Source organism: Trichechus manatus, unplaced genomic scaffold (assembly GCF_000243295.1).
Source record: "Trichechus manatus latirostris isolate Lorelei unplaced genomic scaffold, TriManLat1.0 scaffold00023, whole genome shotgun sequence".
Lineage (NCBI taxonomy): Eukaryota > Metazoa > Chordata > Mammalia > Sirenia > Trichechidae > Trichechus > Trichechus manatus.
The window spans coordinates 18,690,505-18,704,887 of record NW_004443959.1 but is presented as its reverse complement, the minus strand read 5'-3'; positions in this window follow the sequence as shown (position 1 = coordinate 18,704,887).

Below are 14,383 nucleotides of genomic sequence, written 5' to 3'. Positions count from 1 at the left end.
TTAGATGACTGAGACACCTCCTATTACCTCTGGACTCTTTACCATCTTTTTCCCCACTAAACCATTGCCGCTGAGTCGATTCCGACTCAAATCGACCTTATAGGACGGAGTAGAGCTGCCCCATAGGGTTTCCAAGGAGTGGCTGGTGGATTCGAACTGCTTACCTTTTGGTTAGCAGTTGAGCTCTTAACCTCTAACCAGAAAAAAACAAACTCATTGCTGTCAAGTCAATTCGGACTCATAGCGACCCTCTGCCCTAATTCATCCATCATCTTTTTCTGGAATATGGCAATTCCTCACTGGCGTATCTTTCCCCAGACTCTTGCCTCTCTGACGACTTCCACACTGCTAACAGAGGCATCCTTCTAAATGCAAATCTTACCAGATCCCCTACTTGTTTCTCATAAACTGTAGGGATAAGTCAAAGCTCTGTGATTTGGTGTCGTGGAGGGAATTATGTTCCCCCAAAAAATACGTGTATCAATTTGGCTGTGCCATGATTCCTGGTATTGTGTGATTTTCCTATATGTTGTAAATCTTGCCTCTATGATGTTAATGAGGGAGGATGGGCGGCTGTTGTGTTAGTGAGGCAGGACTCAATCTACAAGATTGGATTGTGTCCTGAGGCAATCTCTTGAGATATAAAAGAAGTGAGCAGAGAGACATGGGGACCTCATACCACCGAGAAAGCAGTTCCAGGAGCAGAGCGTGTCCTTTGGACCTGGGGTCCCTGAGCGAAGAAGCTCCTAGTCTGGGGGAACATTGATGAGAAGAAGGCCAACAGAGAGAGAAAGCCTTCCCCTGGACCTGACACCCTGAATTTGGACTTAAAGCCTACTTTACTGTAAGGAAATAAACTTCTGTTTGTTAAAACCATCCACTTGTGGTATTTCTGTTATAGCAGCACTAGATAACCAAGACATATGGCATAGGTGATCCTCCTCTGTGAGGTGATTTGTTCCATGGCTACCTCTTTAGTCTCATTTTCTAACTCTCTCCTGTCTGCACTGCGCCCAAGCACACACCTGACTGGTTCCTGCCTCTGTCTGTCTAAGTGCTATTCCCTTTTCTTGGAACTCAGTTCCCTCCTTTCTAGAGATAGATAGATAGACAGACAGACAGATAGACATGGAGATATATATGTGTGTATATATATATATATATATATATCCATGTCGATCTAACTATCTGTTTTTCTTATACTATGAACTTCTTGAGGGTGTGAGTATCCCCCAGGGTCCAACCTAACACCTGCCCCATAGGAGCTGCTCTGCTGAACTCCTTCAGGAGGGCAGAGTTGGTTATCCCTTCCACTGTGATCACAGGACAGCTCGAGCAGATCTATATGACTGCACAGGCACATCATTGCTGTCTTTTATGTACTTGTTGGTTTCCATTGGATGTCAAGGCAGCCTTCTCAGGATAGGGGCCATAATCTATTCACGGGGGAGGGGGAGGACTTAAAGCTCGGTTTTGAGCGTTGACTTTGGTGTTATACAGACTTGAGTTTGTGTCTCAAATTTACCACTTTTTACTTCTTACTTTACCTTTCCAAGCTTGTTTCCTCAACTCAAAAGTGAAGATAAGTAAGGATTAAATAAGATGATGCATAGAAAGTACTTAGGACAGTGCCTGAGACCTAGTGCATGCTTGATATATTTCAAAATCCCAATCAAGATTTCCTAATGTACTTTAGAGGAAGTTTTTTTTTGTCTTTTAGAAAGATAAGAATCAAAGAAAAATGAAGTCTGATCTGGCTGCCTAAATTCTTTCTCCTTTCACTACTGCCTACTCCTCTCCTCCAAATCCATCCTGCTGACAAACAAAAGGAAAGATGGAGACAGACAGATATATGACTGCTGTTTGGGGCTGGATTTCTTCATTGGCTTGTCCTTATCAGGAGCAGGAAGTTGGCTTGTGGGAGTGGACATAGAATCCGGAACTAGAGGCCGGCCAGGAAGCAGTTTCATCTTGGAGTGACTTGCTTGAGACTTTCTCCCATTCCATGGGTGTAAGCCTTACCCCAAAGCATGTATTGATCTCTGCTGTCTTTCCACCCCAGTTGAGACCCTGTCTTCCCCATCCGTCCTTAGGTGTCTCAACTGGTCTTCTCTGTACTCCGTGTTCTCTATTCTGACAAATAGATTTCTCTTAAGATTACAGATATTTCCCCTTGGACGGAAGTTCTATCAGTTCCCAATGTTTTAATATTTTTAGTTAATGTTTTTCTCTGCCCTCATCTTAGGTGACTTACAGAGCTGTAATTATTACATATGTAATAATTATAATTACATGTGCTAACGCTAATAACTTTCTCCTGTATATTCTTTATGTACAATAATACACACTTGTAGTCAATATTTCCACATCACCCCTGAACTGAAGGCTGTGCAATTAAAAAGCATTCAGCGTAGTAAAATACGTTGAGGGTACTAAAGTGTGGATAATCCTCAAGATGGATTTGTCTGATGCTTCCTCATGATTCCAAAAACCAAAACGGTTGCCATCAAGTCAGTTCTGACTGATAGCAGAGTAGAACTGCCCCCATAGGGTTTCCAAGGAGCAGCTGGTGGATTCAAACTGTCGACCTTTTGATTAGCAGCTCAGCTCTTAACCACTGCGCCACCAGGGCTCCAGGGCCCTATAGGACACCAAGATTTTGGAAATGCAATACACTGCATACTCTCCTGAGCTTTCAAATCTCCCTGGAAGAATATGGGTAAGGAGACTCGGAAGGGCAAGTCAGCAGATGCACAGAATGTATTGGACATGTGAAAAGTAATGACCTTTGGAAAAATTCACTTTTCTTTCTGGCAGTTGTGACACGAGACCAAAATATTTGCAAATGTTTCTTCTGCAACCTGATAAGTACTCTGCTTCCATGTTGGCTTTCATTATGAAGAACACGAATCCACTGCCAGCACTACACCTCCCCCTCCCCCATGCTGACCTTCCAGTCTCAGGTAAGGGCTTAAATGTCCCTGAGGCCTCATTTCTGCTCACTCTGCTTCACCATCTTATGTGACAACTGCCCCAGGCTGTCGACATAACCAGAAGGCTCCGCTGACCGAATGAGGCCCCATACTCGGGGTTTTTCTAGGGGTTATTCACCAGTGCACATGCAGGTTTCGGAAAATTCTATGAGCATCAACACGTATGCTATGAAACAGTCTCCCATCTTAGCATTTCAAGAAACTTCTTCAAATGGCCAGATAATAGCATTCATTTGCTCCAAAATGTTTATTCAACACTATCTCTGTCAGCCACTCTCCTAGACCTAGCGGGTAAAAGACAAGCATCACACAGCACCACCCCCAAGGGCTGTATCAAATAGGAGGGAGAAGAATGGTATCATTTTACAAAAGAGAAAAGGGAACTTCTTTCTGTTCCTGAAGCATTCGCTGGGTTTCTGGGAGGCACAGAGAGCCTGACTGGCCTCCAACTGCCTTGATGGTGATAACTAAAAGCCTAAAAGGTGTACAAGGGGATCTGGACTTGTGGTGGAGAATTTAGACCTTCTCTGAGGGTACTTAAGGAATGAGGAGAAACCCTCTGTGTGTTTCCATGGAGATGGGAAGAGGCTGATTTAAAATATAGACCTACAGTTGGACAATGAATAAGGAAGACCAAAGAAAAATTGATGTCTTTGAATGATGGTGTTGGAGAAGAATATTGAATACACCATGGACTGCCAGAAGAACGAACAAGTCTGTCTTGGAAGAAGTAGAGCCAGAATGCTCCTTAGCAGGAAGGATGGCAAGACTTTGTCTCATGTACTTTGGACATGTTATCAGGAGGGACTAGTCCCTGCAGGACATCATACTTGGAAAAGTAGAGGGTCAGTGAAAAAGAAGACCCTAGGCAAGATGGATTGACACAGTGGCTGCAACAATGAGCTCAAACCTAGCAATGATAGTGAGGATGGCACAGGACTGGGCAGTGTTTCATTCCGTTGTGCATAGGGTCACCATGAGTCTGATTCCACGGCACCTAACAACAACAACAGCTCTAACACTCATTCGACAATGACTCAGGTAACACTGTGTAAAACTTCTTGTATTTTTGTGTAACCTTTTTAGAATGAAGCTGAATATTCCATGAAAACATTTCCAGATGCGGCTTCATAAGACCTAAGTTCAAGCGCTGCTTCTATTCCATACAAACCTAAGACCTTGAGTATGTCAGAATATTTCTAAGTGAAAGTTTCCACACTCAAAAATGAGAAAATTATTTCTGCCTCCACAGGATTATTACAAGGCTCAAACGAGTTAAAGGAAAATGCATTACAAACTATGACATGCTGTGGCAGATTATATTTTGCACAAGAGGCTAAAACAATATTTCCTGTCCCACATTTAGCCAGAAACTTGCTTATTATGGCCCTTCTAGCCATAGTCTTTGTGACTCACACACAATGATTGAGTGGGACTATGCAAATAAGTCCTATGGAGTCCTAACAAAAGGATTGGTCAGTTTTGCCATCCTGCTATGCTTAAAATGAACCATCCCACAGGCAAGAGGAGAGGATCTCCTCACCAAGAGAGAAGAGCCAGGAGTGCAGCATGTCCTTTGGACTTGGGATGCCTGTGCTGAGAAGCTCCCAGAACCAGGAGACAGAAAAAGAGAGAAAGACAGAGAGAAAGAGACAGCTGCAACGCTGAAGATGGCAAGAAGTGGTGGCAGAGAAATGGCAGCAGGAGAGACTGGCAGGAAACAGCATGGTGGGCCAGGAGCGCATGGAGCAATAAAACTGAGCACATTTGCACAGGAGGCTTGCTAGTGGAGTAAGGTGCCTCAGGGCACTTAGTGGAGCTAGGTTTGCCCATCCATGGAGCTATAACCGAGTGCCTTCAGACCAAGGCTTACTGGTAGGGTGGGGTGCCTCGGGCCACTTATCGGCAGACCTAAAACAGCTTTGAAACACTTGTCTGAGCAGGGCAGAGGCTGAGGGCCAGATAAAGTCACGCTTGTGGGCAAGACTGAGAAGAGGCTGTCCTGATGGTAGAACTGTATCCTGAGCATTCCTGAACCTGAATTGTAACCAGTTACCTCCCTAAGAAACCCCATAATTGTGAGTATTATCTATGAGTTCTGTGTGGCCACTGCAATGAATTATCAAACTCAGCAGAGAAGTGGAGAGTACCGTGAGAGGTATGGTTGGTGTCAGAATTGGTAGAGATGGTAGAGAGAGGAGGCGCGTCTGACCTCTGCCTCATAGGAATCAGCGTTGGGCAGTTGATCTTGATTCTCCTTCCCCCTTGTGAAGTTAAAGGAGGTCAGACTCTGCCTCCACACAATTTTTACACCCCCTCATCAAGCCTATGTCCACATCTCTCAAACCTGGGTGGACCTTTGTGGAAACTTTGACTAAAAGAATGTGGTAGAAGTGAAGCTATGGACTTCTGAGTCTAAGTTATAGAAGGTGGTAGATATAACTTCTGCTGAGTCTCTCTCCTGATATGCTCGCCTTTGGAGCCTAGCCATCATGCTAGGAAGCCCATGCCACATGGAGAGGCCCACCTGGAGGTCCCTAGCCCTCGACCTGGCAGGACTGCCAGTCAACATCAGTAGGACTCATAGTAGCCCTATAGGACAGACTAGAACTGCCCCATAGGGTTTCCAAGGAGCTGCTGGTGGATTCAAACTGCCGATCTTTCGGTTAGCAGCTGAGTGCTTAAAAGTGTCAAAGGCATCACAAATAGACATGCTTTTGTCACAGCAGGTCAATTAAAAAACTCTGACCTCAGCAGTTGAGAACAAAAAATTAACACAATTAAAATCATCTAGTTGAGAGATGTCGTGTCTTTGAAGAATTTTCAACTTCTAACCAAAAGGCAGACTTAAGAACAGTCCATACATCTCTCAATTTGCTGAATTCCAGTCCTGTCTTAACCTAATGTGTGACTTTGGGAAGGATTCATGGCCTTTCTGAGACTGTTTCCTCATTGGTGAAGCCCCTCACTGGTGAGCAGTGAGCACCAGGCTACCACAGGTCGGGACACCACTTGTCACGGAGACATTGGGCCATCATGGACCCACATCTAAACCAGCAGGACAGGCAAGGACACAGGTGACCTCTCTCCTGTGCAGTCTCAGCACCTCACCTGTACATGGGACGGCTAACAGGTGGCCTCTTTGCTGCCACTCCCATCCCTGTACCCGAGACAAGCCCTATCCGTTCCCTTCTGTTGTTGCGTGCTCTCAGGTCAATTCCAACTCAGTGACCCTATAGGACAGAGCAGAACTGCCCCATAGGGTTTCCAAGGCTGTAAATCTTTATGGAAGCAGACTGTCACATCTTTCTCCCGAAGAGCAGCTGGTGAGTTCAAACCACCGACCTTTTGCTTAGCAGCCCAGTGCTTTAACCACTGTGCCACTAGGGCTCCTGTCACTGCCCTCTAGGCCATACATTTTCAACAAGGCGGCATCACCCTAAGGGAGCAGAATTGCTTCTTCGGTGGATAAAAATATCTTAGCCTTTACAATGGCTGTGGTCACAGACACACACAGTACGTCTATGATATCATAATTGCTTGCATAGGAGCAGTATGTCTAAAAAGACTTCTTAGCAGGACTACAATGGATGGGAAAAAAAAGGTTAAAAACGCTGTTCTAAGCATATGTCTGTAAAAATTGGCAGTTGAAATTCGATCAGTTTGCCATCCCTGAACTAGAAAATTCATTCATTCAACAAGTACTCAACAAATATTGAACACTTACTATGTGCCGTGAAGATTTAATAACAACAAACCCCATTATCATCAACTCACAGCGACCCCATCTGTTACAGAGCAGAATTGCTCCATAGGGTTTTCTTGGCTGTAATCTTTTAAGGAAGTAGATCTCCAGGTCTTTCTTCCATGGTATCCCTGGGTGGATTTGAACCGCCAATCTTTAGGTGAGTAGTACACGTGCAAATTGTTTATGCCACCCAGGTACCTTGTTGGGCATATATCTGCCTGCACCCTGAAAAAAAACCAAACCTGTTGCCATTGATTCCAACTCATAGTGACCCTTTAGGACAAGGTAGAACTGCCCCATAGGGTTTCCAAAGAGTGGCTGGTGGATTCGAACTGCTAACCTTTTGGTTAGCAGCCAAGCTCTTAACCACTGCGCCACCAGGGCTCCAAGGATTCACATCATGATTATAGTATATTTGCGTATTTATTATGAAAATTGGAAATGGAAGTAATGTGTCTGGAACAATGGGGGCATTTTCCGATTCATCAATGCAGTCTTGATATCCGTGTTCCCTGTGAGTTGACCCACCTGCTTCTTGCCAGTGGTCTTTCTTCTCTCCTTTCTCCTCCTAGCATTTCACCAGCTACCTTTGTTCTAACCTCTTGCTCCCAGAGCTCTTGGTCCCCTTTTCCCCCTCCTTGGGCAAGAGAGTGGAAAGGAGAGTCCCCTCTTCCTAAGTACTGGGGGAGTCAGGGTGCCGGCTGTCCATTTTAGGTTCCATCCAGAGGCTATCCCCACGCTTCAAGCCTGTCACAGCTTCCCTGGGTCAGTCAGAAAAAAAGAAAAAAACTGAAGCTCCTGAACTCTCCGGGCCCTGCTTACCTGCTGTTTCACCCTAGAGCCCTGTGGGCTCTCTGCCTGGTACATCTGCCATCCTCCCACTCATCTGGCTAACTCCAGCAAGGAGCTTCTGCTATGTACTCCTGCATCATCCTGTGCTTCTCCATCATTGCCTCTGCACTTGTCTGTCCTCTCACGCAACGCTCCTTAAGGGAAGAGACTCCAGTCTAGCCTATATCTTGTTCACACACCTCCAGAGCTTAGCACAGTGCCTGGCTACTAGCAGGTGCTCAACAGGTGTTAGCTAAATTAATGAATGAAAGAAGAGATGAATAAATGACTTACTATTCAGAATTTAGGGCATACCTGTAGTCTAAGTGAACAAATTGAGGTTACTCTTGTGCCCACTCACCCTGACAGCACAGAACGGTACATAAACAAACGCGTTCATCATGGCTTTGGTTTGGCTCTACACAAGAACCAAAAGATATTTATTCGTAGGCTTCAGAGAACAAAAGAATTTTGAGATATTTTCTAGAAAAGTTGGTTTCCCCAACCAAATGCACAAGTGACAGCAATATATGGCCATCTGAGCCACTGAGAGGGGCCCAGGCCACTGGGTTTCTCTGCAGAAGAAGTGCCTACGATGCCCAATGGACTGGATGGGGCGTGCAGACTATGCATCTGCTCAACAAGTGGTTTCCTGGAAGCTTATATATTTATACTTTACTGCTCACATTAGCATAACTTTAAAAAAAAAAAAAAACTTCTATCAGGTAGATAATTTTACAGATGGAGAAACTGAGGCTCAAAGGGGTTACATAATTTGTCTGAGATCAAGCAGCAAGTGACAAGAGTTAGCAGTCACCCAAGTCTTGCGTCCTCAAAGACACTACTTGCAAAAATGAAAGGCTCTGCTGGATCGGCCTATTAGTAAAGATTCTCAGCTTAAAAAAAGTAACGGAGCCATTGTCAACTTAAAAAAGATAAGGGATCAGAATCAGCGACTATTTTAAATAAGAAAAAAATCCTTTGAGATAAATATAAGATGGATATGTGTGTGTCCTTAAGGAGTTTGGGTCCTAGCTGGGAAAATAAGAGGGGTACATAGAAAAAATTATCAATGATTAATCATAAGGAACAAAGCACTGGCCCAGACACAGGTCTTAGCCTCTCCTGCTGGTGACTTGGCCAGAGATAGGTCACTGTAGCCTGAGGAGGTGAGAGATGGAGGGAATATGAAAATATTCCAAATAAGGATGGCAGGAGGGAACAAACTGAGCATAGACTCAAAAGCAGGAAAGCCATGCTTGGAAGGCCATGGGAATTCAGTCCACTGGAGTGTGGGATCTTACGGGAAGGAGGGCTTCATGGGGAAGGAGCCTGGGAGGAGGGCTGATGCTGAGCCCAAGTGCACAGTCTCTTATAAACACATCTCTCTGGGATATTAGCCACTGACTCTAATTTCAAGATGTTCTGGGTCAAACAGGGGAGTTTCTCGTCATAACTCTGTGGCTTTCAAATTCAGGCAGCAGATGTAATAAAGACAGAGTTCCGGCATTTTCTCCTTTTCCTGTTTGCATGGATGCATAAGTCACGACATTTTTTGATGACTAGTGACGGCGCACGGGGGAGCAGTCTTGAAGCCAGACTTCTCTCTCCAGGAGCAAGGCTGGACTTCAAGTGGCCAGAAAAAGGGAATTCAACTAAAATCACAGGTGTTCGTCCGAGCCCCTTTCTGTTCTAGGCACTTGGATATGAACAGCTCCATTCATCTGTACAGCAAACTCGTGAGGTAGATGGTGTAGTTACCTGTGTCTAACAGGCGTAAATAACAGATTCAGAAAGGTTAAGTGACTTGGCTATGGCTACACAGCTAATCAGTTGCAGTCGGGATTGCAGGTCAGCTGAAATGAGAAAAATTATTTCAAGCATTCCAATTCTTAGAGAATTTTGTCCTTCCCATATGAGGAACCTGTTGGCATAGTGACCCTATAGGACAGAGTAGAACTGTCCCATAGAGTTTCCAAGGAGCACCTGGAGGATTCCAACTGCCGACCTTTTGGTTAGCAGCCATACCTCTTAACCACTATGCCACCAGAATGCTCCTTAGAAGCAAGGATGGCGAGACTACATCTTACATACTTTGGACATGTTGTCAGAAGGGATCAGTCCCTGGAGCAGGATATCATGCTTGGTAGAGGATCAGCGAAAAACAGGAAGACCTTCAACGAGATGGATTGACACAGTGGTTGCAACAATGGGCTCAAGCATAACAACGATCGTGAGCATGGCGCAGGACCGGGCAGTGTTTCGTTCTGTTGTACAGAGGGTCGCTATGTGTAGGAACCAACTCAAGGGCACCTAACAACAACAAATATGAGGAACATTCTATCAACTGTGCAGTCCCATCGGTATTTTGGGCATCTCACGGAATGAACCAAAGTATTGATTACACATAATGTTTGGTTTCTCTAAGTTTGGTAAAATGAGAAAAGTACAGGCCTCAGCATAAGGAGGAAATGGATTTTTGAGTCTTGGATCCAGAAAGTACTGACTTCAGGAGTGCTGAGAGAGTTAAGACACCGTGAAGACGAGGGGGACCAGCCTGACACACAGTACATACTCATTACAGTCTCAGGAGAATTTAGTGCCCAAGGGTTTCCACAGAGCACATGGCAACCAACATAACACCAAAACATCCCGTTTCCTTATTTTTTGACCACTCACTCTGAGTCATAATTATAAGAAGCGATGACCAGTCATCATTCTCTGGGTTCATTTCTGGCGCAGTAGCTTTTAAAGAACATAAACACGAATGTTTTCCAGGAACTTCATTTAAAAACAGTTGCATGTGAATCATTCAACAAAGGCTCAATTTGCATATTTGGATTTGCTTTGCTCAATGAAGACAAAATAACTAGAGAATCAGTTTGTATGCTGGGAAGGGTGTCGACCATTTCAAAAGTATGTCATGATGATGTCATGGAGTTATTTAATTTAGGACTTTGAATATAACCGTGAACTAGTAATTATTAAAGGGAGATTTAGTTCTAGTAAAATATATTGGAAATAAAATTTTCCATGATACCTAGGATTAGGCTCAATGTTGGAAAAGGAGAGAAAATGTAATGAAAATCAGAAGATTTCTGTTCGATTCTTTACCAAAACCTCTGTAACTGGAATGCCACAGCAATTTACCATAATATATTTGAACAGTCATCGCAACAGATAAAGGGACATAAAACACTTCCCTCCCCGGTAACACTGAACCACTTTAGCTGTTGGCACAATCACACTTCTCAATAATGAAGCTATTCCTGAAAACTTGAGTTTCCTGGCAGCACCGTACTGGATTAGGTACAAGACTGACATTCAGAACTACAATGGAAAAAACAGGTTTCTTTAAAATCACTTTATTAAGTTAGGGGATCTTTTATGGCACAAGGTAAAGCTGTTTTGGGAAAGACAATGAGTAAGGTATTGAGATGTTTCCCAGTAATCACTGACTTCCTTCCTCAGGGGACCTGCTGTTTAAACAAAGAAAACTTAACACAGTAATAGCAGATAGAGATGGAGTTATTTTTAGCAAATCTTACAAACATAAAAACAGTCACTCCTATATATCCTAGAGTTTCTGGGACATTCCAAACCCAAACATGCTGCTCCCCCGTCAATGCCTTGAGATTTTAGGTTTGAGAAAATGTCTTTCCAAAAACACAAGTAAAAATAAGCCCATATTTTGAAGATTTCGAACATAAAGGCTTAACACTCAATGCCTCAAGAAACAAAAATGCACTGGCTGGTCAATATCTTTGTTAAAGTTGCCACAGTGATAAAGTGCTAAAAGAAACTTAACCAAATGTTTCGTCCAAAGTGAAACATTAAAGGGAACGAGCTTATTCGAAGAGGTTTGTGATTGGGAAGGGAATGAATGTTAACAGAAGCTGGATCATTACACAAGCTCATAGCTGAGATCCACAGCAGTACGCTACAGTGGAAAGGGCTGAGACTGGATATCGGATTGGAATTTTCCTTTCTGTTCTGCTCTTAACTTGCTGGGTGGCCTTATGCAATGTCACCTACTCTCTGGAACCACTTTTCCTCCTCTGTAATTAGATGGCAGGAGCAATATAACCTTTACATCTGTTCAAGCAGACGCTACCCGGCTAACCACATGGTAGGGATACAGAGTAAACTCAAGCATCCAATGGCTTTTGAAATTCTTTTTGCTTATCTATCCTAACTCCAAGATTCCAGGGTCTCATGGTTATAGTTGTGGGTATTAATGAATTGGTAAAAGTGGAAAAATTGCTACCTAAAATTTAGTTTGTGTAAATCAGATGTCTTTCTAAAACTTCCTAAAAATGTCAGAAAACACATTTATTTCTAAATATCAAATACACTTAAAATGCATTTGGGGAGCTCACTGAACTTATGTAAGAATCCTCTGGTGAATTTTTTGACTAAAATAACGACTACTTCTAACATCTGTCATATAATTTTGCACGCAGGAAACAGGTTGTAAGTGTAAAAAAAAGGCAATAGCAATGCTTCCATACATCGTCCCATATTTCCTAAAGTAATATACAAAATGATTAATTTTTGCTAGTTTTACATCATGCATTTCGTTTAAATTAAAACTGGCACATGGCACTCACTTTCTGTCCCCCCCCCCCCCGTGTTCCCACTCCCTCATGTAAAATACTGATTAGAGAAACATCTAATTTATTACCTGAGTGGTGTAAAGCAAATGAGTTACAGGTGTGCCAGCATGAAATAAGCCTCTTCATCCATAGAGAAATTGCTTACGGCTTCCAGCAGCCTCCAGCAGAGCGGAGTCAGACTGTGGACCCCCAGATTCCCGCAGGGGAGAGTGCCAGGGACACCACCATCCCCACCGCTCACTGCCCAGGCACATGCCCGGAGGGAGGTGCGGAGGCACGAAGCCAAAGAGGTACAGCCCTGGGCCGAGTATTTCAGCAGCCATCAGCGGAACCCTGCAGGGGTTCCATGGACAGGGGCCTTGTGAGCTGCTGCAGGAGCTTCCCATCTGGGTGTTCTGGAAATTACACAGCACGATGTCCTTGGGGGAGGGGAAGAGCACCAGGTGCTGGGTCCCCATCTCCACAGACATCTACTATTTGTATTATGTTGTGGCTAACACACCCTTTTGTAATAGCTTTAACCCTGCAGGAGCTCTCCAAACTCATTTTGAAATACTCAAGTTTAAGTAAAATGGACATCTACTCACACTACACAAAACTTTTCAATGTTACATTTGCCACTACAGAGCTGTTAGTCTTTAAGTACAATTCTTGAATGACTGCAAAAGATGGCTTCGAGTTTATTACCTTCTTGTGTGAACAAAGTTAATCACTGATAGTGTCTGTCATGGATTGAATTGTGTCCCCCAAAAAATGTGTGTAGCAACTTGGCTAGGTCATGACTCCCAGTATTGTATGACTGTGTAATCTGATGTGATTTCCTTACGTGTTGTAAACTCTATCACTAGGATGAGGTTATATGTGATCTCCTTATGTGTTGTTAATTCTATCACTGTGATGAGGTTATGCTGATGAGGTTTACAAGATTAGATAGTGTCTTAATCCAATCTCTTTCGAGATATAAAAGAGAGAAGCGAGCAGAGACACATGGGAAGCTCATCCCACCAAGAAAGCACTGCAGGGAGCAGAGCGTGTCCTTTGGACCTCAGGTTCCTGCACTGAGATGTTCTCAGACCAAGGGAAGACTGATGCATCACAAGGACTTTCCTCCAGAGCTGACAGAGAGAGAAAGCCTCCTCCTGGAACTGATGCCCTGAATTTGGACTTGTAGCCTACTGGACTGTGAGAGAAGAAATTTCTCTTTGTTAAAACCATCCACTCATGGTATTTCTGTTGGAGCAGCACTAGATGACTAAGGCAGTGTCTATCTAGGATTTGAAGGAGCCCTGGTGGCACAGTGGTAAAGCACTTGGCTGCTAATGGAAAGGTCGTCAGTTCGAACCCACCAGCCGCTCGGTGGGAGAAAAATGAGGCAGTCTGCTTCCGTAAAGATCACAGCCTTGGAAACCCTATGGGGCAGTTCTACTCTGTCCTACCGGGTGGCTATGAGTAGGAATTGACTCCATGGCAACAGGTTTGGTTTAGTTGGTTAGTATCAAGGATTTGAAGAGCTCATCATTACAAAGTATCAAAGAATGTTAGTATGTAATCTCTTAAAAAAAGGCATGTTCAGGAAAACAGCTCAAGTTTCTCATTACATACTTTGAAACGGTTTGGAAATTTTTTTATTCAATATTTAATTTCCCTCTGATATTCCTTTTTTTATAATTTGTTACGCAAACAGCAATAATTTTTTTTCCAGGCCCTGTACAAATACCCTTCAGTTTTTTTCAGAACAACTTCCTCTCTCATGCCAGGTCCCAGAGCACGAGTGGATTGAAAGGGGTCCCACCTGGTCACACATTTCTGGTCACAGAGGCACATACAAGCATGGTTCTGTGGAGGAAAAGTTTGTCTCTCTTGACCTCCAATCCCCTTATCTGTGACCTGACATTTCATCTTCTGGCCCTCCACGTGGGAAAAGCAGACTATCCATCACTTATATCTCATTGTGAGTGAAAGTCAACTTCTACTACACACTTCCTTTGTCTACATCACAAAAACTTCAGGCAGCAAGGGGGTGGGCAGATGCTAGAGGTTTTTTATGTTAGGCAGGTGGAGGTGGGGCTGAATTTCTACCTGCCTAACATAACAAGAAGAGAGAGAGAGAGAGAGAAAGAGAAGAAAGGACGAGAGAGGGAGGGAGGATGGGAGGGAGGGAGGATGACAGGGAGGGAGGATGGGAGGGAGGGAGG